The 23,979-nt window shown below is 44.0% G+C and overlaps 1 protein-coding gene across 1 annotated transcript in view; it reads right to left on the bottom strand.

Moving 5' to 3' along the window:
* GALNT8 (polypeptide N-acetylgalactosaminyltransferase 8) overlaps positions 1–23,979 on the bottom strand; it is a 137,622-nt gene that overhangs the window by 42,820 nt on the left and 70,823 nt on the right. The window lies entirely within an intron of this gene.

The raw sequence follows: 23,979 nt of genomic DNA, 5'->3' as shown, positions 1-23,979 counted from the left end.
TCAGGAAGACCCGTTTGCCAACCTCTCCAATATCTACAGGAAAAAAAAAATAGAGGAAGTATTTTTGAGATGCCTTGAGAGCTTCCGATTTAAATTCCAATATAATTCTCCGTCTACCTTTGCAAGCCTGGGAGGGCGGGGCTGCAACTCTCCTAGAATTGCAAAGGGATGGTAGAGAAAGGGTGGCAAGTCAATCAATGCCTTTCCCATCAGAAGATTTCCAGGGGAGTCCTGAGAGCCTGAGGCAACAACCCCAGTGAGGAAGGACCCAGAAGATGGAAGCACCTCAGAGATACCTCAGCCCGGGGCACAGTGCACCCTGGGGATCCTTTGCTCCCAACCACCCCGAAGGATGCATCTGGAATTTCTGCTTATTGGGTGACCAAAAAAAGGGAGAAGAGGGTGAGTGGAAAAGGGGTATGTAAGAGTGTTGATTGAAAAAATAATAGCTACATTTACTGGGCATTGAATATGTGCCAGCCACATTCTAGGTGCTTTCCCAGAAAGATGTCCTCTCCTTGTAGGCCATGTTACAACAAAGACCCCTTTGGCAGTACTGGAGTAGGGCAAAGTTTGTTGTTAGGGACCAGCTGACTCTTCCTAACTCTCCAGCAAGAAGGTGATAAGAATGGTTTTCCATCCATTTCTGTCTTTCTTCACGAGACCAGACAAGTTGGGGTCTGGTAGAGGAAGACTCAACTGATCTTTTCAGACTGACACTTCCAGGTAGGGTTGACATTTGCTTCTCTGTGCCTCAGTTTCCTCTTTTCTGGCTGGCTGTAGCCAAAATGAATTGGCTAACAACTACAAAGTGTTTTTGTGTAGCTTCTGGTGCATATTAGATCATTAGTATGCATTCATTGAGGTTAATGATGAGAATGACACATAAAGGTGCTCTCAAACCACAGGATGCATCTGAGAGTTCTTTGTATTGCACGGAGTATTTTAAAACCACAGTGGTTCTCAGCAGCATTCACTCTCAGAGAGTTGGAGGAAGGAGAGAACCAAGGCTCCTGGATGTGTTGGGAAGGGATCAGGTGTTGAGTGGGTAAGAAATGTGCTAGTATTAGAACTCACTGCATGCTCATTCTCCAGTCTTGCTCCTCACCAGTTGAGCCAGGCAACAGCCTCTGCTCCCTTTCTGTGCTTGCACAGCTGATTTCTGGCACCAACGCCCTGTGGGCTTTTTTGATCCCCCAGGATAGAAATCAAAAGAGATCACAGCATACAATAGCAAAGAGAAAGATTTTATGAAAGCTTATGGACATAAGGGACCAAACACCAAGAAAGGAAGTGGGTTGCTCTCCAAAGTCAAGGTGTGGGGTCCCTTTGTGGAGGTCTGCAGTAAGGGGAAGTCAGGGCATGTAGAGGTGAGGTTTTTCTGGCACATGTACGGTGGCTTAAGATGCTGCTTCATACAACATATGTCTCATTAGCATCTTAAATCTCCACCTGTGGGCATGATTTTTAGTACTAAAATAAGGAAAAGTTCATGATGAGGTGAAAGTTAAGCACGTAGGGCCTCACAAAGGTCCTTAGTTCTCTAAAGCAAGGGGTTAATTAATTTGTGGTTAATAGCTTCTTGGGCCTTTGATGCTGACTGGCTGGGAGTTACAACTTGAGTAAAGGGCTTTTGTTCTTTTTTCTCCAAACCACATCACAACAGGAAAGCAGCCAGCTTGCCCATCTCATGATTGCCTATCTCATGATTGCCTGTCTCATTTCCACTCCTTTCACTCACCTTGCATGTCTCCGCGAAGGGAGAGAAAGCAAGTATACGGAGTCATCCAGCAGAGTTTTCTCACTTACGGACTATGTAATTAAGCCATTTAGACTCCACACAAAAGTTGCTCTGTTTAAAAAATTTTTTTGAAAGAAAAGAAAAAAAAAAGGAAACCAACAGCAAATACACTATAGAAGATACTCTTTACCCTCATCCAGTTATCTGTCACTTTACCCTTATCCAGTTATCTGTCATTATTTTCTGAGTCATAAATTGACTAACCCCTGATTCTTTTTGTTTTTGTTTTCAAATTCATAATGAATGATTCATTTGCAGGTTTGTTTTCATCATTGCCATTTTTATTCATGAGACTGTCAACTAGGTCAGTAATTCTTCAAAACCAATCCTGGCAAAGCATGGGAAGGAACCTTCATTCTGCAGAAGCGTACACACCCTGATAAGGTGTCAAGAACCTCCGTTTGAGTACCCCTCGGGTTAAGCCTGACTGGGCTGCCGGCCACCCTACAGGCAGAGCTGATGTTCTGTGATTACCTTCACATCAAGCATGAGGTTGTGCCCCAAGAAGGGTTTCACTGTGCCCGGGGAGGTTCCCCTGAGAAGGACAAGCCATTGGCAAATTCATGAATCAGAGTTCTGTTTTTAGTTCTTTTGTGAAATAGACTCATTTCTTAGCTTAAGAAAAACCCTATGCCTAGATCATTCCCCCCAAGCATATGTTAAGGATGAGTACAATCACACCTTCAGAAATGCCAGTTCCCAGGTGAAGGAAGACACAGCTCCATCCATAAACACTGCCAAGTGGCTTCCAATGGCAGGTGATTTTTCCCCAGCATTCACCAAGCACCAATTTCATGCCAGCACAGATTTTGCTGTTATTTTTTGTCGTTGTATCCAGATTCAGATGTTTGCCATGGTCATAGCCATCATTCATTTACTTAAAAAGTATTTATTGAGCAGCTACTGAGTGCCAGCATGGTGCCAGGTGCTGAGGATTTAGCAGTGATCTATACAAAATATCTGCTTTGATAAGCATACATTTTCATGTAATAAATAAATTACATTATAGACAGAAAATTTTAACAGTAGACAATAAGGAAAATAATTCCATATTGCAGTAAATGCCTTGAGGAGGATAAATGGGATGCTATGTCAGAAATGAACTTGGGGACTCAACTTTGCAAGGGTAGCTGAAAAAGTTCCCTCTGAAGAGGTAGTATTTCAACTGACAATCCAAAGAGGAGAATGGAGCCTGGCACAGTGGCTCATGCCTGTAATCCCAGCACTTTGGGAGGCTGAGGCAGGTGGATCACCTGAGGTTAGGAGTTCAAGACCAGTCTGACCAACATGGCAAAACTCCGTCTCTACTAAAAATGCAAAAATTATCTGGGCATGGTGGAGGGCACGTGTAGTCCCAGCTACTTGGGAGGTTGAGGCAGGAGGATCGCTTTAACCTGGGAGGTGGAGGTTGCAGTGAGCCGAGATTGTACCACTGCACTCCAGCCTGGGTGACAGAGGGAGATTCTGTCTCAAAAATAGCTAAGAGAATGGGGCCACAGTGCCAAATGCAGGGAAGAGCATTCCGGACTGACAAGTGCAAAAGCCCTGAGCTAGAAAGGTCATGGGTGTTCAAGGTCAAAAAGAAGGCCATGCGCTGGGAGGAGAGTGGGCAAGGGAAAGGGAGGTGCAAGATAAGATTGAAGAATTAGCAAGGGTACCATCTTATAGGGTGAGGTGTTCAGGTTTTATCTTAAGGGCAGTATGAAGCCAATGATGGTTTTCAAGCAGAGGAGAGACGTGATGTGATTTACTTAGAGGCTGTGAGGGGAATGAATTATGAAGAGGTAGAAGAAGAAATAGAAAGACCAGGAAATTGCAGTCGTCTGGGGAAAAGATGATGGTGACTTGGGCCAGAGAAAGGTAGAGTCAGTAGAGATAGAGTGGAGAGGAGGTGAGGAGAACCGAGGAGGTATGTTTAGATGATAGAATCAGCAGGAATTAGTCATCAATAAAACATGAGAAATAAGCAGCCAATGCCAAGCTCAAGCAACTAGGCAGGTAGGTGTCGCCCTTTACTGAGAAAGGGAAGACGAGGGGTTAAACAAGTTGGGATGCGTCAAGACCTCACCTTTAGATGTTTTACATTGGAGAGGGAAATTATACATGCAAATTAAGACATCAAGGAGGCGGTTATTTATTTAGGTCTGGAATATGAAAAAGAAACTTACGATTTATGAATTTAAGACATCTAGAAATATATACATTCATGGCACCAAGGTCTTCTGCAGAAAAAGAATATGGACAACGAGGAGAAATGACCAGGACCAAGTCCTTCACAGCAGTCTTCAATCTACCGGTCAAGGTCAGGAGGAAGGGCAGCCAGCATAGGAGGCTGAGGGGTTGTAGGTGAAGTCAAAGGAAAGCCAAGAGATGGAGAGCTCCCGGAAACCAACAACCAGGACTAGACCCCAGGGGCCCCATCCTCCTGGGCCCATGCTGGCCTTCCAGTGGAACACATGATCTGCAACAGGTCAGGAGTACGTGGGGGGCATCCATGGGAAGAACCACCTAAGAATGGATGTGTGTGCCCACAAGATGAGCACAGATAACATGAAGCATTGTGTGATAATCATTTATATTCTGACCTCTGCCCTAGGTTCTAAAATGTACCTATTCCAGGTATATAAATGACATAAATGATCTGTCTTCCAGGCTTCTTTACACTTTTATTTTGCTGTGTGTGTGTGTGTGTGTGTGTGCACTTGTCATCATTCTGGTAATACGATCCCTGAAGTTTTCCTCTTTCTCTGTGTAACCTCTGAGAATGGTTCTCCTCATGGTCCTGTCACCCACAGGCCCCTGCTCTGAGGACAGGGTGGCGAGTCGTCAGCTCCCTTACCTCTTACTGAGAGAACACAACACTTGTGCACAAGCACGGAACACTCTCCCTAGAATGACCCACCCCACTCTTGAGCTTTCCACTGTGGAATCCAAACCACTCAGAGCCAGCGAGAGGCAGGGGTGATGAGTCTGAGCCCGTGTCCCTCCTCTCACCATCTCACTCTGGGCAAGGCTCTGCCCTCGAGCTTTGGTTCTTCAGCGTGTTCCAAGTGGAAGCTCCTCTGTCCAAACACAGCGTTCTGCCTGGCCCAACCCCCTTCTCTGGTCCCCTCATTCACCCCTTTCCCCAGGGTCTGGGTCATGTTTACTCCTTCTCTTAACCTTCTCCTACTTTTTCTGCTGGAGAGAGAAGACAGCATTGAATCCTGGGGACGAAGGGGAGAAAAATGGATGACCGGGTAATTCTATACTTTGCAGTCAATTTTTGCTGTTTTCCTTTTGTTCCCCTCCTTCTACACACACATACACACACACACACACACACACACACACACATACACACCAAAAATTTGGTCATCTGAGAGTTACATTAAAAAGAAGTCAGATATCTTGAACTTCGAGGGTTAATTTCCTGCAGTAGCACCCACTGGTTCCACAAACTCATTGATGTACCCTGCCAACACTTGATAGCACAACGCTTTGACCTGAAGTTCCCTTCTATTCATTTCGTCTCTGGATGCACTGTGGCCATTTCCCTCCTCCTGGGCTTCCCCTGTGGCCAAGTGGATGGAGTCAGGGGGACAAATGAAAACACATGTGCTATACAAAAGCACTATTTATAATTAGCTGCTTAGTCCAATTTTTAATGAGGACGATGATGTCAGTTACAAAGTAGTGATGGTGATGATGATGTTCCATAATTCAGTAGAGAAAAATCTAATAGCTTTCGCTTGGGTGAAGCTGTATATTAGAAAAGAAATGCATTAGACATCTGTGCCACACCAATCAACAGCCTCAGGAAATTACTATCCATGCCAAGAAATAAATCTATAACGAACTCCTTATCCTTTCGGGGAGGATCCCAAGAGAGCTTGTTAGTATCCTAAGTTTGCAGCCTACATCTTCATCCAATTCTCCTCCTGTGATAGTCATTAATGCTGTTTTCCAAATGTCTCCAGCTCTCTACTTTTCAGGAACATGGAGAATTTTACTGTCTCACTCACTTGTGGCTGTGTGGTACCAGGCAAGTAGTTCTGGACAGTGAGTTATAAGCAGAAGTGATGTGTGTCACTTCTGAACCAAAATATTTAATTCCTCATGGGAAAGCCCCCAGAGCTTTCTTCACGCCAGCCACAATGACCAGCTTTGTTCAAGATGGTGGCCGCTCTGTCAGAGTGAGCTGCATTACAGGGTAAGGTGGCAGGAAGCTTGGCCCCCAGCTGAAGCAATAGTAGCATAAGTGAGAAACAAACCCTTATTGCTCTAATCCTCTGGTATTCAGGGATTGATTTCTTCCCATAGCAGAATCAAGTCTACCCAAACTGAAGTAAGAAGCTGCCAAAAGTAAAAAGTTAAAACCTGTGACATGGCCAGGCATGGTGGCTCACACCTGTAATCCCAGCACTTTGGGAGGCTGTGGTGGGCAGATCACAAGGTCAAGAGATCGAGACCATCCCAGCCAACATGGTGAAACCCAATTTCTAAAAATACAAAAATTAGCTGGGTGTGGTGGTACACACTTGTTGTCCCAGCTACACAGGAGGCTGAGGCAGGAGAATCGCTTGAACCTGGGAGGCGGAGGTTGCAGTGAGCCGAGATTGCACCACGGCACTCCAGCCTGGCAACAGAGTGAGACTCCGTCTCAAAAAAATAAATAAATAAAATTTTAAAAATTAAAAAAATACTTGTGACATTGGTTCTGTGGCCAGATGACAGGTATTGAAGAAATTTTATAGGAGGCCATTGCAGGCAATCCATGTTACAAATGGAAAAATATTCTGAAAACTGTCATCTGTGATAACTTAGAAAGCAGATTATATCCCTAAAATCCTGCATATCTAGGAAGATGGTTGAAAAACAGCTTGTTATATTGTATGGTGGCCACTGCTGGCTGCATCTGACAATGTAGTGCAAGATATTGATGAGTTCAGAAAAGATTTGGCCAGAGAGCAGAGATGAAATGGACAGGAGAGAGTCCAGAAATGTGGGGATTTTCAGTGTAGACAGAGACAGCTGCTTCTCATTCCCCAAAGAAGTAAACAAAACTTAAAAGACCTTTATACAAGAAAGACTGATGAGTGCTTCAGCTCATGCCATGGAACAAATCAAGCACAGGGCAGTCATGTCCATTGTCAGTTCCTCTGAATGGAATAAGTCATTTAGGGCAAAAGTTTAATTGAAGTTATGGCTTCAAAAAATCATTCAAATTGGGCAAACTGGCTCAAGTAAGAGCGAGAGAAAAAATAAGACTAAAGCTGTAACATCCCACAAATAATATATATACCCAAATTATTGCTGTTAGGTTCAAGTTGAGAAGAACCATGGCTCCCCCAGGCAAAATACACTTACCTATTCCCTAAGGAAGATAACCCCAAAGTCCTACCCAGTCCTGGTATCAAGCTGAAATGCTAGGTTCTCTAGCAGTGCGTAGTAGTTTTTATATTAAGGAGTGACATGTGCTAGTCTCTACATCAGTTTTGAATATGGATTTCTGCAATTCGGAGACTTAGAAACCCAAAAGACAAATTATCTGCCTCTATCCCATAGCACGACATACAATGGCTCCTTTAGAATAGGATAACAACTGTAACCATAGGTGTGGTTATTGGCTATCAGTACATAGGTCTGCCTGAAACACATAGGAGAAAGCCTAAGAAGATTTTCAGACAGTCATCCTGCCAAAGGAACCATGACCTGAACGAAACCATTCATGACTTTTCAAAATGTAATGTACCGTTGGGCCCCTAAATTATCATGGACAAGAAGCCGGCCAAGAAAGCTGCTCAATATCATCTGCAATTCCCATCTCTGATAGGAGCAAGGAGGGCAACAGAAAGAAGACCCTCCAGAGGGACAATCCATAGGCAGAGAACGGTGGGCTGGGATCTACTCCCAGGCAGCTAAGTGAGGGTCGAATTGTGTTTCATAGGATTTCAGAGTCGTTATGGACCAGTGACTGCTGTGCTTCCCCAGTCTTCCCCCTTTCTGAATGAGAATATTGATTGCAGTTGTCCTACTTCAAATGAATCTTTTCTTGTCTTGTGGGAAAGAAACGATTACTTATCTTTTTGGAGCCTAAGTCTCAGAAAGGAAAGGATCCACATTCACAACTGATGTGGAGACTAGAACATGCCGCTCCCTAAGGTGAAAACTGCCCTGTTACACACCACAAGAGACCCTAGCATTTCAGCTTGATACCAGGACTGGGTAGGACTTTTAGGCTGTCTTCCTTAGGCAGTAAGTAAGTAGATTTTGCCTGGGGGAGACAAACATTTTGTGACCCTAATGGCAGGCAATGGTAGTCATTGCTGCTATTTGACAAACATTTCCAGCTTGTTCACCTCCTGGGTACATGGTAAGATTGTGTCTTTCTTGGTTTTCATGTGATTGAGTGAGAGTCATGTGACTAGTTCTAGCTGATAAGTTGTGCCATGTGTCATATCTGGCTTGCAGCACTTAATTGCCAATGCTCTCTTCCTCTGCCATAATGATCCATAGCACTTGAGAAGGTAGCAACCCCATCAGCCTACAACCCAGATTGAAAGACATAGACCAGAACCCTAGGAATGCCAGGGATGGCTATGTAGTCTGAGCAGTAAATAGTCCTTTGCTATAATCCACTAAGCTTTGTGGGCTGTTTGTTACTGCAGCATAACCCTGTCTCTCCTGACCAATATGCCTACTTGCATTCCTGCTTGGAAGATAAATACAATACAGAGATCATTAATATTCTATTTTCTATGCCTAGAAGAAGAGAATTGAACATGGATCATGAAATTAATTTCAAAAGCCTAACTTTGGCCAACTTTTTCATTCTTACTATTGCTTACTTCTCCTACCACAGCTTTCTATAGAGATCTTCACTTTGTTTATATTAAACTGGTCTGAATTTTTGCTCTTCCTTGTCCATTTTCTGACCTAACTCTACCACTGAAATGATAGCAACCTGTTGTCTAACTCTGGTGTCCTATCTGCATCTCCAATGGGGTCACGGACAGTAGCTAAGTCTTTATGATAAAATGTTGTAACTTTCTTCTATTTACTAACTTTTCAATAAATATTGACTAAAGATAGTAACAGCTAATGATAAGCATTTTTTGAATGCATACTGCATTCCAAGCACTTTGCTAAGAGGTATGAGGTAGAAGCTTTTCCTAGCCTCCTTTTAAAAATGAGAAAACGGAAGGACAGGAAGTTTAATTTACCAGCTCACAGAGCCAGTGGGTACCTGAGCAGGCTTCAAATGCAGCCATTCTACAAAAAAAAAAAAAAAAAATTTTTTAAGTTATCCAGGCATGGTGGCACATGCCTGTAGTCCCACCCTGGGAAACTGAGGCAGGAGGATGACTTGAACCGAGGAGTTGGAGGCTGCAGTGGGGCTATGATCATGCCACTATACCCTAGCCTGGGTGATACGGTGAGACCCTTCAAAAAATGCGCTCAGTCTTGAGTCCAGAGCCCATGTGGGGAGCTCTCTTTCTTCATGTTCCCAAACTGTGTTCTACACAATTCTAGTTCTCACCATGTTAATAGATATTTACACAGACAAGGCACTCCACCCTGTAGCCTTGTGGTTAGGATTCCAAACTGCCGTGATCTGGGTTCCACTCCCGATCAAAGAACCAGCCACCTAAAGACGTAAATTCTTTAACTCAGAAGAAAAAGAAATTAGTTTGATAAAAAATTGATTTGATATTTATAAACACCACCCCAATGAAAGGAGTTTAGGAATCTTACACTTTGTCTCAGAGAGCCTCACAATAGACATTAGAATAGTAAAGCCTCTGATACATCCCTTAACATTATTTAACCCAATGTTTCCCAGATGTATTTAACCACAAAACCCTATTCTCACCAAGCCTCACATTCAGAGGCACTTGTGTATTATAGAACATAAGAACATAAGATCATAGAAATCAAGCACTAGGAGGGATGGTGAACCTCATCTCAAACAACTGCATGATTTTGCTGATGCCAGAATCAGAGTATAAAGTGAGCAAATGACTTTTCCATAGTCTTAATGGCTACAATGACTGAAATCTAGATCTCTTAATTCCCTGTTCAGCAGGATTACTCTACCCCAAAAGGTTATAAATAGCAAATTCTCCCAGGACAAAGCGGCAGGTCAGAGAGAATCACAAGTTTCTCATAGACTCCAAGGATCCTGAGGACAAAGACCCTGTTATTACACCTTCTCCCCCTGGCCTAGCACAATGTCCTTCACAAAGCAGGTGCTCGATAAATGTAAGTTAATGAGTAACAATGAGGGACAGAAGGAGGATCAAGCAACCAAGAAGAAGAGACAAAGGACCAGGTGGCTTATGTGCGGAGAGCACTTGTTACTAAGCAGGTGATATAAGGAATGACACAGGTCCAAAAGGATCTCTCTTCAGCTGCAACACCATCCGCTCTCAAGGCACTGATGGAGTAGAAGCAAATTCTATGCAGCTGCACATGTGTGCATGAGAGAGAGAGAGAGGGGAGAGAAAGAGAGAGAGAGAAAGAGAGGGAGAAAGAGAGAGAGACAGAATGTGTGTGTGTGTATGTGTGTAGAGAGGAGGAGTGGGTTGATGGAAGGAGAGCTGGACAAGACACACAAAGCCACGTTCAGTTGCAGGAATTGCCCCAAATAGCAGGCACGAAGGGAAGGAATACCAAATGCCAGTCCATGGAAGAACAAAAAAGCCATGACTTTCAGGGCATGTTCTGTAAAAATGAGGAAAATATTTTCCTGCCTCTTCTACCACTGGAAGGAAGCATAAGTTCTTTGAATATTGTCTCCAAGAGATTGATCTTAAGCCTTTGGCACAGTTAACGAAATTGTAGTTTTAAAATTCATATCTATTGCTTATTTTGGTAGATGTGGAATCCATGGGGTAAAAAGATATTTTTAGTTCTGAAAACAAACTAGAGGACTTTATGGTTAAGAATGGTCAAGACTAGGATATGGTTCGTGATGGAGACCTTAAGGCAAAGGAAGTTAAATTGCTTTGCATAAAAAAAAATGATTTTCAGTTTTCTCCCAGAGTCAGACATTTGGAAAAGCCTATGGTTGAAAAAGAGAATAAATTAGAGAAGACTAAATATCTGTTGAATAGGACAGGTCCCCGAAAGAAGATGGGAAGGCAAGGTCTCAAAGACATTACTTGTGAGGCACTATTCCTGGTGGGATGCAGAGACTGGAACAGGGATGTCTGATGTCCACTTTTAGGCTGTTCTCTATTCAGGGCTCAAATTCCCCTTCCAGTCTGGGAGAAGGAAAGGAAATTGCTTCAGGAAAGGAGGAAAGGGGAGGTTAGGGAAGATCCTAACAGAAAAGGAAGACCCCGCTAGGTCCACTGGCTCACCTTTCCCCCTTTGATGCAATTAGATGGGAGCAGTGTGGTGAGCTGGACAGGCTGGTCGCCTGTTTCCACCCGAAGCATTCACGTCACCCCTGTGAGCACATTCCAGGCAGGTAGCCGCTGCTCCTTGCCTAGTGAGTCTATGTTGTATGTATTTGGGCCTCAAAGATTCTGTTTCCCTTCCTGAGGAGCAAAGGGTGTGATTTTAATGTTCTGGTTCTCCTGCTTTACAGATGTAATGAAATAGCTGGGGCTAAATAATGCAAAACTCCTGGTCCACTGATGGTAACTTCTCTCTTTTTTTAACTACAGTCTCTAATTCACTCAAAGGAACAAATTATGTTTTATGGCCTTTTATAAAATATTCATCCCCTCCTCCTCCAGCACTCTCAGTGGTTCAGGAAGCCTGGAAATGGCCCTGTGTAAGGAGGATCTCATTTCCTCCCAGACACAAATTACAGAGGCTGCCAGGCTCCTGATAACAGAGAGGGGTGATGCTGCTGCAATGGGCTGAGAGCACGGACTCCACATAGACCTGCTGGGACGTTTGGGGATTGGGGCCGGCAGCGATGTGAGGCAAGTGAGCAAGTGAAGGGGACCTGTCTTGCCCTTTTTTGGAGCATGTCTATTTCATCCATTTCTTTTTGTAGGTGAAAGCCTGGCCCAAGCCCTTCACAGTCCACCTTCTCCCATGCATCCTCCTCTCTGATACTTGGGTGTTGTTTCCAGCCAAACCCAGGTTTAGGAAACAGTGCAGTAGCCAGAGTCCAGGGAAGGGGAGGATCAGTTTGTGGAGGGTGGGGTGGGAGAGGTTTCAGGGAGAAGAGGGTGAGGTGATGGCTGTTCTGAAGAGAAGGGAGATTCTCAAATGTACTCCCACTTGCTGTTCATTTACATGTCCCATCCAAATGACCAAGGGACACAGGAATGTAACAACATGAATAATGATCTTCCTGTTTGGGTGTTTTACAGTTTACAAGGAATGTCCACATCTGGAGCCTTGAACACTAACGTTGGAGTCAAAAGCCTGACTTGCGAGCCTGGCCAGGCTGCTGATTCACCTGTGTCACCTCGTTTTCCTGGGCCTCAGTTTCCCCTCTTGCACAGAGAGGGGCTTAGACCAGAGGACTGAGGTCCAATGTAAGTTTTAATCCTGGTTCTATAAGCCTCAGAGCCTGGATGTGTGCTGCCAATTCTAGGCTTATACCATTTCTGAGGGTCTCTGGGCATCTGCCTACTGATCGGTAGAAAGAACCACATTTTACGAAGAACAACAGTGGGAGCAACTCCCTGATGACAGCAGTTTTCCCCTAATTCCTGTCTGGCCTGATACTGCAACAGCAGACATCACAACCAGGCTCTTCCTCCGGGCAGGAGTGGGCTTTATGCACCCCTCCCCGCTGAGCCGGGCCTGATTCTCAGAGGGGACGCGGGGGAGGAAAAGTGCTACCAGCTGCGTTCTACACAGCACAGAGGCATAGAGAGGGAGGACGCAAACACACTCATCATTTCGGTGCTATTTCCCCTCATTTCCCTCTATTCTAAAGTATTCCTGTACCATTCTATATTGGGAAGTGCCATTTCTGAGGATAAGATGAAGGATGGCAGAAGCTGAAGGATCTTATACTAACAGCCAAAATATGGAGAGGTAAAAATTACAGTGGAGGACATTTCCAACTGATTTGTCATCGAAAAATCTCAAAGTACTCTGTATCTACCATTTATTCCCAGAACCCATTAATCAGAAAAGCCTGTATCAATTCATGCAGGCCTTTTATATTATCCTAGTATGCAGGTAAGAATCTGTGAGCCCTAAGCACCTCAGGCTTTATTAACTGCAAAATACACGGAATTCTCCACCCATTTCAGAGATGACTTGAGCAATATTTATGCATGCGGAGAGAATAAAAAGAAGGCTCCTTGAGAGGACTGCCTCTCCTACCCTCACTCTTTCTTGTCATAATTGCCTTCTTTCTTTTGACCATACATACGGCAGACTTGAGAACAATCTGTTCATTTATTTGATAAATACGTATTAAGCATCTTCTGTGCACCAGGTACAGTGTTAGGCCCTGGGTATAGAGTGGGGAACAAAAGAGTCATGGCCTCCGCCCTCAAGGACTGTCTATCTAGTCATACGTACACACACACACACACACACACACACATACATTCATATCACTCCTTCCACGTTGTGATGGTTAATACCAAGTGTCAACTTGATTGGACTGAAAGATGGAAAGTATTGATCCTGGGTGTGTCTGTAAGGATGTTGCCAAGGGAGATTAACATTTGAGTCAGTAGACTAGGAAAGGCAGACCCACCCTCAATCTGGGTGGGCACCATCCGATCAGCTGCCAGCGCAGCTAGAATATAAAGCAGGCAGAAAAAAATGTGAAAAGACTAGAGTGGCTTAGCCTTCCAGCCTACATCTTTCTTCCATACTGGATGCTTCCTGCCCTTGAATATTGGACTCCAAGTTCTTTAGCTTTGGGACTCGGACTGGCTTCCTTGTTCCTCAGCTTGCAGACAGCCTATTGTGGAAACTTGTGATCATGTAAGTTAATACTACTTAATAAACTCTCATATCTATCTATCTATATATCCTATATATATATATAATAGGATATATATATATATATAAAATAGGATATATATCCTATTATTTCTGTCCCTCTAGAGAACTCTAAGTGATATGCAGGTACATATATATATGGGGAGAGAGAGAGAGAGAGAGTCCCCAAACAGTCCCCAGCTGTTTCAGTGTTCAGCCATTCAAGCCATCCCAGCTGAGGATTCAGACATCATAAAGCGATACAGAACGTTCCCACTATGACTTAATTCCTGAATCACAGATTTGTGAATATAATAATAAAAAATTGTTGTTTTAAGCCACTATGTGTTGGGTATGTTGTTATGCGGCAATAGATAACTGGTCCCCTCAGAGAAGTCAAGAACTTGCAGAAAGTCACTCAAATAATAAGTTACGGAGTGGAGATTCAAACCCAGCTGAGCAGTTATAATGAGCAGCCTCCCAGGGAGTGAATACAATGTGAGAGCTCAGAGCAGCCCAATGCTTATCCTACCCATCTGCTTTCCTGAATGCAGAACTAACCTTCTGTGGCTTCCTTTTTCTTTAAACACACACACACACACACACACACACACACACAAATGCACACACACATACATGCGCACACACATACATGTGCAAGCATATACACACACATATTCATGCAGATGTACATGGGCATTGTATTACACTATCTCCTCACCCGATGGGCATTCTTACAGGAAAAGGATGTGCATGCAGCCTCTCCCTTGGGGGAGAAGGCATGTGCTTGTCAACTCAAAGGGTCAGCAGACCTTCAGGAGGCCAGGTCTGGCGCATGTAGGCCATGCTATAGCAGTGCTCTGAAGCCCAGAGAATCCAACATAAGGTTCCAATTCGAATTCCATTTCCATGAAAAAACTTCCAGCCTAATCCTCTGGTCCTTCCCAAAGCCAAGAAGGGGCCCTGCTCTAGGGAAGTGCCCCACATCCCCACAAGACAGGTTCTTACTCCCTGGTCAGAAACAGGGAGACCAGGAATGCATAAGTGAGTGCAAGTGGAGGGCTGACCCAATGCTGTCCAGAAATTCTGCAGTTGGCAGTCCCAAATTTGTCAGCTCAGGGATAGGCAGAGGAAGGAGCAAAGCCACATTTTGGGCACAGGAAAGGGAAGTTGCCATTTTTAACCCCTTCTGTGTGTCCAGATTCCATTTCCCACAGCTGCTTAGGGAAAGGTCAAACCACGTGAGCATCCTGGATTCCCTTCAAGCCATGGATAGACTGGGAGGGAGCAAAGCGGACTTGAGCCCCAGATTGTAAAAGGAAACATAAAGAGGAGTGTTGAGTAATTTATAAGGTCAGGGACAATGTCATATTCATCACAACAGCCCCATTACCTAACTTGGGTGCCAGGTAGATAATAGATAATCTATGTTTGTTGAATTAATGAAAAAAATGATCCCCATACAACCACCTTGATGTCAAGGTCCTGAAATATTTCAGGAAGTGGCCGGATTGCTCCCAGAATCATGACCATCATCTTCTGAGGAAGAGTGGACACTAAAAGAGTGGGGCTCTCTTGCCCGTCGGTAGAGCTCAAGCTGCTGGAAGGTTATGTGGAAAGAGCATAGGCTATTGCCCCAGATGTCACCTATCAGCGCATTACCCTGAGCATGCTCCTTAACCTCTCTGAGCCTCATTTTAAAATGAAGTTAATTTTTTTCCAAATTAACAGGAAAATATTTGAAATATTTCTCACTAAGCATGTACTTCAAAAGTGTTTTGTTCCTTTCTCTTCATCTTGGTTTGCCACCTCTCCAGGTATAAAAATCTTTGACTCTACATCTCTCCGTTCCTTCTGTTCCTTTCCACCCTCTTGCCCTTGCAGTCTGGCATACCTGACAGCTCAGGCTTGCAGATATACTTTGGGACCTGAGCCTCCACTGGAGTGCATCTGAGGTACTGACCAGAAATATCTCAAAGGGGTTTTAAGGAAAACTATCAAAGACTTTGAGATACAGCAGCTTGGGTTTAAATCATATCTCCTTCACTATAGACAAGTTACTTAACTAATATGGGCTTCCAATTTCTCATCCATTAAAAAAGGGAGTTACAGTGGCATCCCCACCAGCATTATTACAGGGTTGCCACCTTAGGATCTGCCAGACAGGGCAGCTGGTGAGCATGAGGCTGCAATGCGGCCCACACTGCATACCCTACACCGTTGTGTCCCAGTTCAAGGCTCTTTGTTCCCGGAGGAAGGGGTGCTTTGTTCTGATTTGCATGAAGGTATTCTATAGGCAAAAGGTGGCTCTGGAATAGTATGAGAATGCAGTGGGATAAAACAAGAACATCACTTACCCTCATGCATAATAGGAGGAAGCTTTAAAAATATACCCCAAATCTGATTACTTTTTCTCACCACGTTACTGCTGCTCTGGAAGTCTCTTGATTAGTCTCCTGCCAGCAGTGTGCTGCAGCTGACTCATGATGGCTCACAAGAGCTGACTGCTTATATTTTCAGGGCTTTGAAGAGTCCATTGTCGAATTGTTGGTAGTTTGAAATTGGCCATGGTGGGAGCATTTACACCACAGGAATTAGCAGGCATTACAAACCAAGGCCTTTTTCCCCACCTAAAGAGCTGGTTTACCTGCATACCACTCACTTCACCCCCAGCAGACAATTCTCCATGCACAGGCAGAGTGATTTAAACAAACAAACAAACAAAAAAACCACATAAATCCACATGCATCATTTGCCTGCGTCAAAGACACCTCATTGCACTAAGTATCAAGTCTAAACTCCCAGCCTGGGTCCATACCAGCCCCATGGAATTGGGCTAGTACCTCCCTCTGAGTCCTCATTGACTGACACTTCTCTCCCCTCCTCAGCTTCAGCCATGCTGGCCTTTGGGGAGTTCCTGGACATGGAAAGCTCTCTGTGGCTTCAACCCCTTTTACACTTGTGTCTTCAGCCTGGAGCACTCTTCCCCCAATATACTTGCATCACTTGCTCCCTCACTTCTTTCTGGTCTCCACTTAAATGTCATGTCTTTGGAGAAGCCCTCCCTGATCACTCCATCTAAATAGCATTACCCACCGATCCTCTGCTGCTGTTTTATTCTTCCTCACAGCACTTATCACCCTGCTATAATGTATATTTATTTGCTAACAGCTTTATTGAGATGCAATTCACATACCAGACATTTTGCCCATTTAAAGTATGAAGTTCAATGTTTTTCAATGCATGTGAAGAGTTGTGCAACCTTCACCACAATCTTAGAACATTTTCATCACCTCCAAAAGAAATCCCTTTAGCCCTCACCCACAAAAGCTCCCCCAAACCACCCTCCCCATTTCCCACCAGCCCTAAGCAATAACTTGTTTCTGTCTCTATAGATTTGCCTATTCTGGATGTTTCATATAAATGGAATCACACTATACATGGTCTTTTGTGACTGGCTTTTTTCACTTACTATGATGTTTTCAAGTGTCGTGCCTACTATAGCATGTATTGATATTTCATTCCTTTTCATTGTCAAATAATATTCCATTGTATGGATATGCCACATTTTATTTACCCATTCACCACCTGATAGAAAGTTGAATTGTTTCTACCATTTGCCTTTATGAATAATGTTGCTATGAGCATTCACATACAAGTTTTTGTGTGGACATGTTCTTATATCTCTTGGGTATCTACCTAGGAGTGGAATTTCTCACTCGTATGGTAATGCTGTCTTTAACTTTCTGAAGAACTGTTTTACATTCCCACCAGCAATGTATTAGGGTTCTAATTTCTCTGAATCCTCACCAATAATTGTTATTTTACTTTTCAAAAGAATTACTACATAGCCATCCTAGTGAGTATGAAGGTGGTATCCTACTGTAGTTTTGATTTGTATTTCCCTGATGGTTAATGAATGTTGAGCATTTTTTCATATGTCTGTTGGCCATTTGGATATCTTCTTTTGAAAAATGTCTATTGAGATCCTTTGCTCATTTTTAAAGAGTTATTTATATATTCTAGATACGAGTCCCTAATCAGGTATATGATTTGCTGTATTTTCTCCCATTTGTGGTTTTTTTTTTATTAATAGACTTTATTTTTTTAGAGTAATTTTGGGTTTACAGAAAAATTGTGAGGTGTCTTTTTGCTTTCTTGATAGTGTCATTTGAAGCACAAAAGTTTTTAAATTTGATGAAGTCTAATTTATCTATTTTTTCTGGTGTTGTAGATAAGAATCCATTGCCAAGTCCAAGGTCCCAAAGATAATGCCTATGTTTCTTTTGTCTGTTTGTTTGTTTTGTTTTGTTTTGTTTTGTTTTGTTTTTGAGATGGAGTCTCACTCTGTTGCCCATGCTGGAGTGCAGTGGCACAATCTCATCTCACTGCAATCTCCACCTCCTAGATTCAGGTGATTCTCCTGCCTCAGCCTCCCAAGTAGCTGGGACTACAGGCATGTGCCACTACACCTGGCTAATTTTTGTAATTTTTTTAGTAGAGATGGGGTTTTATCATGTCGGCCAGGCTGCTCTTGAACTCTTGACCTCGAGTGATCCAGCTGCCTCGGCCTCCCAAAGTGCTGGGATTACAGGCATGAGACACCTTGCCTAGTCATGCCTATGTTTCTTTTAAGAGTTTTATAGTTTCAGCCTTTACACCTAGGTCTTGGTTTAGCTTGAGTTTATTTTTATATATGGTATGATGCAGGGGTCTAACTGTGGCTATCCAGTTGCCCCAGCATATATATTTATTTTTTAATGTACATATTTTCCTGCTTAGGCCATAAGCTCCATGAGGACAGAAATTCTTTTCTGTTTTATTCACTGACGTGTCTATCATTAGCACCTAAAACATTGGCACATGGGGGCACTGCATATTTGTTGAATAAATGAGGAATAATTAACTCGATAAATGTTATTTATTATGATTATCATTGGTTTACCCTTGCTTTCTCCTTCCTTCCTTCCTTCCTTCCTTCTTTCTTTCTTTCCTTCTTTCTTTCTTTCTTTCTCTCTTTCTTTCTTTCTTTCCTTTTGAGACAGGGTCTCTATCTGTTGTCCAGGCTGGAGTGCAGTGGTGCAATCTCAGCTCACTGCAGCCTCAGCCTCCCAGGCTCAGGCAATCCTCCTGAGTAGCTGGGATTACAGGAGTGCGCAACACATCTGGCTAATTTTTGCATTTTTTTGTAGAGGCGGAGTTTCGTCGTGTTGCCCAGGCTGGTCTTGCACTCTGGGCTCAAGTGATTCTCCCACCTCGGCCTCTCAAAATGCTGGGATTACTGTAGGCATGAGCCACCATGCCCGGCTCATTATTTTACTCTTTCAACCCCTCTGGGCTTCAACCCTACAGCTTAAAATTCCTATGACTAGGCCTGGTGCGGCGGCTGACGCCTATAATCCCAGCACTTCCGGAGGCCGAAGCAGGCAGATCACCTGAGGTCAGGAGTTCAAGAGTAGCTTGGTCAACATGGTGAAACCCCATCTCTACTAAAAATACAAAAAAATTAGCCAAGTGTGGTGGCACGTGCCTGTAATCCAAGCCACTCGGGAGGCTGAGGCAGGAGAATCGCTTGAACCCAGGAGGCAGAGGTTGCAGTGAGCCAAGATCATGCCACTGCATTGCAGCCTGGGCAACAGAGCAAGACTCCATCTCAAAAAAAAAAAAAAAATTCCTAGGACTAACCAGTCTCTCCAATGCCTCCTACTGCCACCCTTGGTCCTGGCGTTTGGTTCTTTCTGGTTCTAACTCTGATCCTCCAACCAACCAAAAGGTCCACTCAGTCCTCCCACCTCCTATGTGAGCCTTCCAAGCTCTCTGTTCCCTCCCAGTTTCCTCTTCTCTCCTCTTCTCTTTCTGGAGCTTCTCACCCCCTAGCCATTCTAGCCTCTGCCCTCCAGGGACCACCCATCCTGCTCAATGAACAGTCACCCTTCTTAGTAGGCCCTTAGTGTTTGCCTAGAGTCTCACTTCCACAACGTGCTCTCAGGTTTGCCTTAGAGATCCGCATGAGACCCCTATCAGGCAAATCAAGCACTCAATGTTCTCCCTATCTTACAAATGAGAGCCTGAGTCCCGAAGGGCTTGCTCAGGCTTCTTGCAGGTCCCACAGTTTGTTAGAGGTGGCATTATGCCTAGGACCCAGGTCTTCTGACTCCAGGTCGAGACAACTCCTATGAGCAAAGAGATTTTTGCTTGCATGAGGACAACTCTACCAGACTCTCTGAAATGCCTTCCCAAATTTCTAGTCATCTCCTTGGTCAAAAGAAGCATTTTTTTTACAACACCAGTTAACTTTTAACAAATGATTGCTGTGTGCCGGATCCTGTGCTGTTTTACGTACATTATTCTTCTAATCCTCACTGATCTCCAAAGTTCAGAGAAGCTAATGAACTTCTAAAAAATCATGAAGCTAGCAAATGGCAGAGTTGGAATTCAAGCCCAGGTTTTTAACAACCAAACATTACAACTCCCTCCCATAAGGAAATTCACCTTAATAGGTTCCATTTTACACAAGGAAAAGCAAAACTAGCTAAAAGAAAAAAACATCTACAGAGTTCTTCTTTGCCCCTAATGGTGAAGATGGCTCTGCACTAGTCCTTATCCTCCTCGTTTCTGAAACAGGGACCCTAAGCAGCTCCAGGTACTGAGTCCTGAGTCCTGAGTCTTCTGCACTCACCTGCATGCCTCCCTTCTTCAACCTATTCCTCCTCCCACTTTCCTCTAGCTCCTGCACCAGGCCCCAGTCTCCAACCTCCCCTTCCCCTCCCACCCACCCCAAGACCAGGCCCCTTTTCGTTTTTATGTTCTCTTTCTGAATCAGAGAAAATCTGCAGCCTTCCCTTCCCCAAGTAGAGCCAGACTAGCCTGTGGCTGGATAAAAGCTCTGAGTCGTGAGCCGCAGTCATTATTTTACTTTAACTTGTCATGTCCCTTCTTCCAAATGATCCCTGTTCATCACTCTCTGCAGCCTGCCCCTCAGCCTGCACACATGTGGCAGCGGCTCTCCTCTGAACCATGCTTGGACATCTTCAGAGAAGGACCTGCCTCCTAGGCCACCATTAGAGCCCCCTCCCCGCCAGCCCCCGGCCTTCTAATCGCAGAGTTCATTACAAAGCCTGTTGCAGCTCTCAACAACTGGGCGCTTAATGGAGATGGATCTGTCCCCCGGGATGGCTCTAAAAGCAGCACACATCAGTTAATAGTTTCTTCCTGCTGTTTTTTCCAAGGCAGGGATTGAACTGGTGAAAGGGAAAAGAAATCATCTCCTTAATATATCTTTGGAAAGTAAATACTTGTTCAAATAAAATAAAATCATCATCCCTGGAACATGCAGGAAGGGAGGCAGAATTTCCTCCATTTCTATTTAGGACCTTATCACCTGGGGTATGGACGGGGACAGGGAAGGCCAAGTAGATTGAGAAGCCTGAGGACCCAAACATTTGGGGTAGGCAAAAACTTACTTGATTATAAAACATTGGCATTAGCAGTCCCCCTACTCTCTGTTCTATTGATTTGCATACTCAGTTGCACAAGCACGTGAATTAGTCTGGGCCTTTCTCTAAGGCCAAATTCTACTTAATGCTCTTTTAGGGGACCTATCTTGCCCTACTTATTTCTCTAAATTATCTTGTCTGATTTAATTCACCCCTCTTCCCCTTTTATCAGTCCTGATTCCACTCCCATTATAATCCTCAATGCAAGGGGGAATTAGTGTGCACAAGTTGGGGATGGCAGAGGGAGGAGGGAAGCAATTAGGAAAAGAAGCAGCAGAGGAGGATAAGCAAGGCAGAGGACCTGCCGGCAGAGCTGGGAGGCAGCGATGCATCTGTCAGACAGAGCTTTTTCCAAGGGTGCCAAGGGCTAATGGACTATATTTTCTTTTGAAGTATTTTTTACTGATACTAATGGGCTATTTCTTACTGAGTACTTTTTCCTGATACACTCTAAAAGAAAACATTGAAGAGAACTGCTCTCACAACCCACAATTTCCATTTCCTCCCTGAAGCATTTGTTGTTCTCTGAGGCACTCTTTGCAAGGCACACACACACAAACACACACACACACAACACATGAAATACTTATGGCATACTAGGCGCTGCTCTAAGTTAGCACCTACTTATCTAATTTAATTCTAAAAACAATTTTATTTTTATAGTTGGAGAGTTGGCCAGACTGACCAGTTTTTCTGTAAACCATTTCCTTTTCTTCCTGGACACACAGCTGGACTACATTTCCCAGCTGCCCTTGCAATTAGGTGCAGTCATGTGAGTGAGTTCTGCACAGTGGATTGAGAGCAAAAGGGATGTGGGTCATTCTTGAGCTGGCCCATAAAACTACACAAACTTTAATACTATCCCTCCATTCCTCATCGTTTGGACAAATGAGGAGGGCTCTGGGGACTGCGTCGGCTGAGGGGTTGAGAGAGCCACAGGTGGAGGGATCCCGAGTCTCTGAGCCATAGTTGGAGAAGAGCTATGCAGAAGAACCACCTGACGAGGGACACCCACCTTGGATTGTCACATCAGCAAGACATACATTTTTATTTTGTTAAACTCCTAAAATTTTGGTTACGGTAGTCAGCCTACCCTGACTATTACAACCCCCATTCTATAGACTATGAAATTGAGACTCAAAGAATTTCTATGACTGCCCCTAAGGTCAAATAGCTATTAAATGGCAGAGCTGGGATTCACAGCCAGATTTTCTGGCTAAAACCATTGCTTTTGCCACCATACCACAGCTGTTTCATAATCGCTTCTGCTATTGCTTTCAAGGAAGCCAAAAATCTGCTGAGACACGCAGTCATTTTATACAAATGCATTTACAGTTCATTGAGGCTGTCCTAATTAGTACCTTAATGAAGATGGCCCTGGGGGAAAAGAGACCTAAAGGAGGGAGGTAATCAGGGCCAGATCCTGGACGTAATGTGGGAAGAGATGCTGCAAAGTCACCTTGAAGGACCTCAAAGCAGCCTTAGCCAACAGGGGCAATACAGGCTTAGGGAGATTGGCAGCAAGGGTAAAAAATGGGTATACTGTGTTCACATTAGAAAAAGGTAGACTGAGTATCTCTTCTGGCAGGAAGAAAGTCATGAAAATGCAATAAAGAATCTTTGGAAAGCCATTATGCACAGCCAGCACACTAGCCCACCATCACTCCTCTGTTAGAAATCCTTGTCATTTCCCAGTGGCTATAGCATAAAATCCACCTCCTTAACTTGCAAACAAGGTTAATAATGATCTTCTACTCTTACCTATCGAGTTTCAACTCCTTCTTAAGGAGGGCAGAGGTAGAGTAGGAAAAGAGTACGTTATGCTCCAGCAATTTGAACTATCTTAAGTCCCAGAGCACACCATGCTGTCCAGGTCTTTGCAAATACTGTTCCCTCTGCATAGCCCTCCATCCCCAGTCCCAGCCTCCATAAAGATGAGGTCAGGTGCCATCCCATTCTCTGGTCTGGGTTTGATGCCTCTCCTCAGTACCCCCATGGTCTCCTCTGCACATCTACATTATATTGCTGGTCAAACGCATTGCAATTGTTCATTCTCACCTCCCACCAGACTATGTACTGTGCATTCTTCATATCCCAGCACTTCACAAGCACATGGAACACAGTGGGAGCTCAATAAATGCTATATGGGTGTGTGGCTAGATGGTTGAATAAACAGAATCCTGAAGAAAAATTACTTGGCACTGTGATAGGTAATGGGCTCTCCCAAAAACGTCCACATATTTCTCCCTGGAACTAGAATGTGTTAAATGTAAAAAGGGAATTAAGGTTGCTGACCAGATGATCTTAAGATAGGGAGATGACCCTGGATTATCCAGATGGCCGCAAGGTACTCACAGTAATTCATAAAAGATGGAAAAGGGAGGCCAAACAGTCAGTGTCAGAATGATGACATGTAAGAAAGATTTGACAAGCCACTACTGACTTTAAAGATGGAAGAAGACCACAAGCACAGGAAGGCAGGCAGCCTCTATAGGCGGGAAAAGGCAAGAACAAACAAAATGAAACAACGCAAATTCTCTCCCAGGCCTTCCAGAAAGGTGTCAGCCCTGCATGCCAAGAAGTTTCAAAAGAGAAAACCACTAGTCATTCGTCCACATTAATTGGACATCTATGTGCAGAGAGCTGTGCTAGGGCCTGCAGGCATATAGAGCTGTATCAGAACAAATCCTGACCTGGATTCCTTCCAGGAAGTCTGGGGTCTGGAGGGGTGCAGCAGGTAATGACCTGAAACTAAAAGATATGAGAAAGCACGGAAAGAGGGAG

The sequence above is a fragment of the Pan paniscus genome, chromosome 10, assembly GCF_029289425.2.
Source record: "Pan paniscus chromosome 10, NHGRI_mPanPan1-v2.0_pri, whole genome shotgun sequence".
Taxonomy (NCBI): domain Eukaryota; kingdom Metazoa; phylum Chordata; class Mammalia; order Primates; family Hominidae; genus Pan; species Pan paniscus.
The sequence above is the reverse complement of the archived record's forward strand: the minus strand, read 5'-3'. Positions and strand labels throughout refer to the sequence as shown.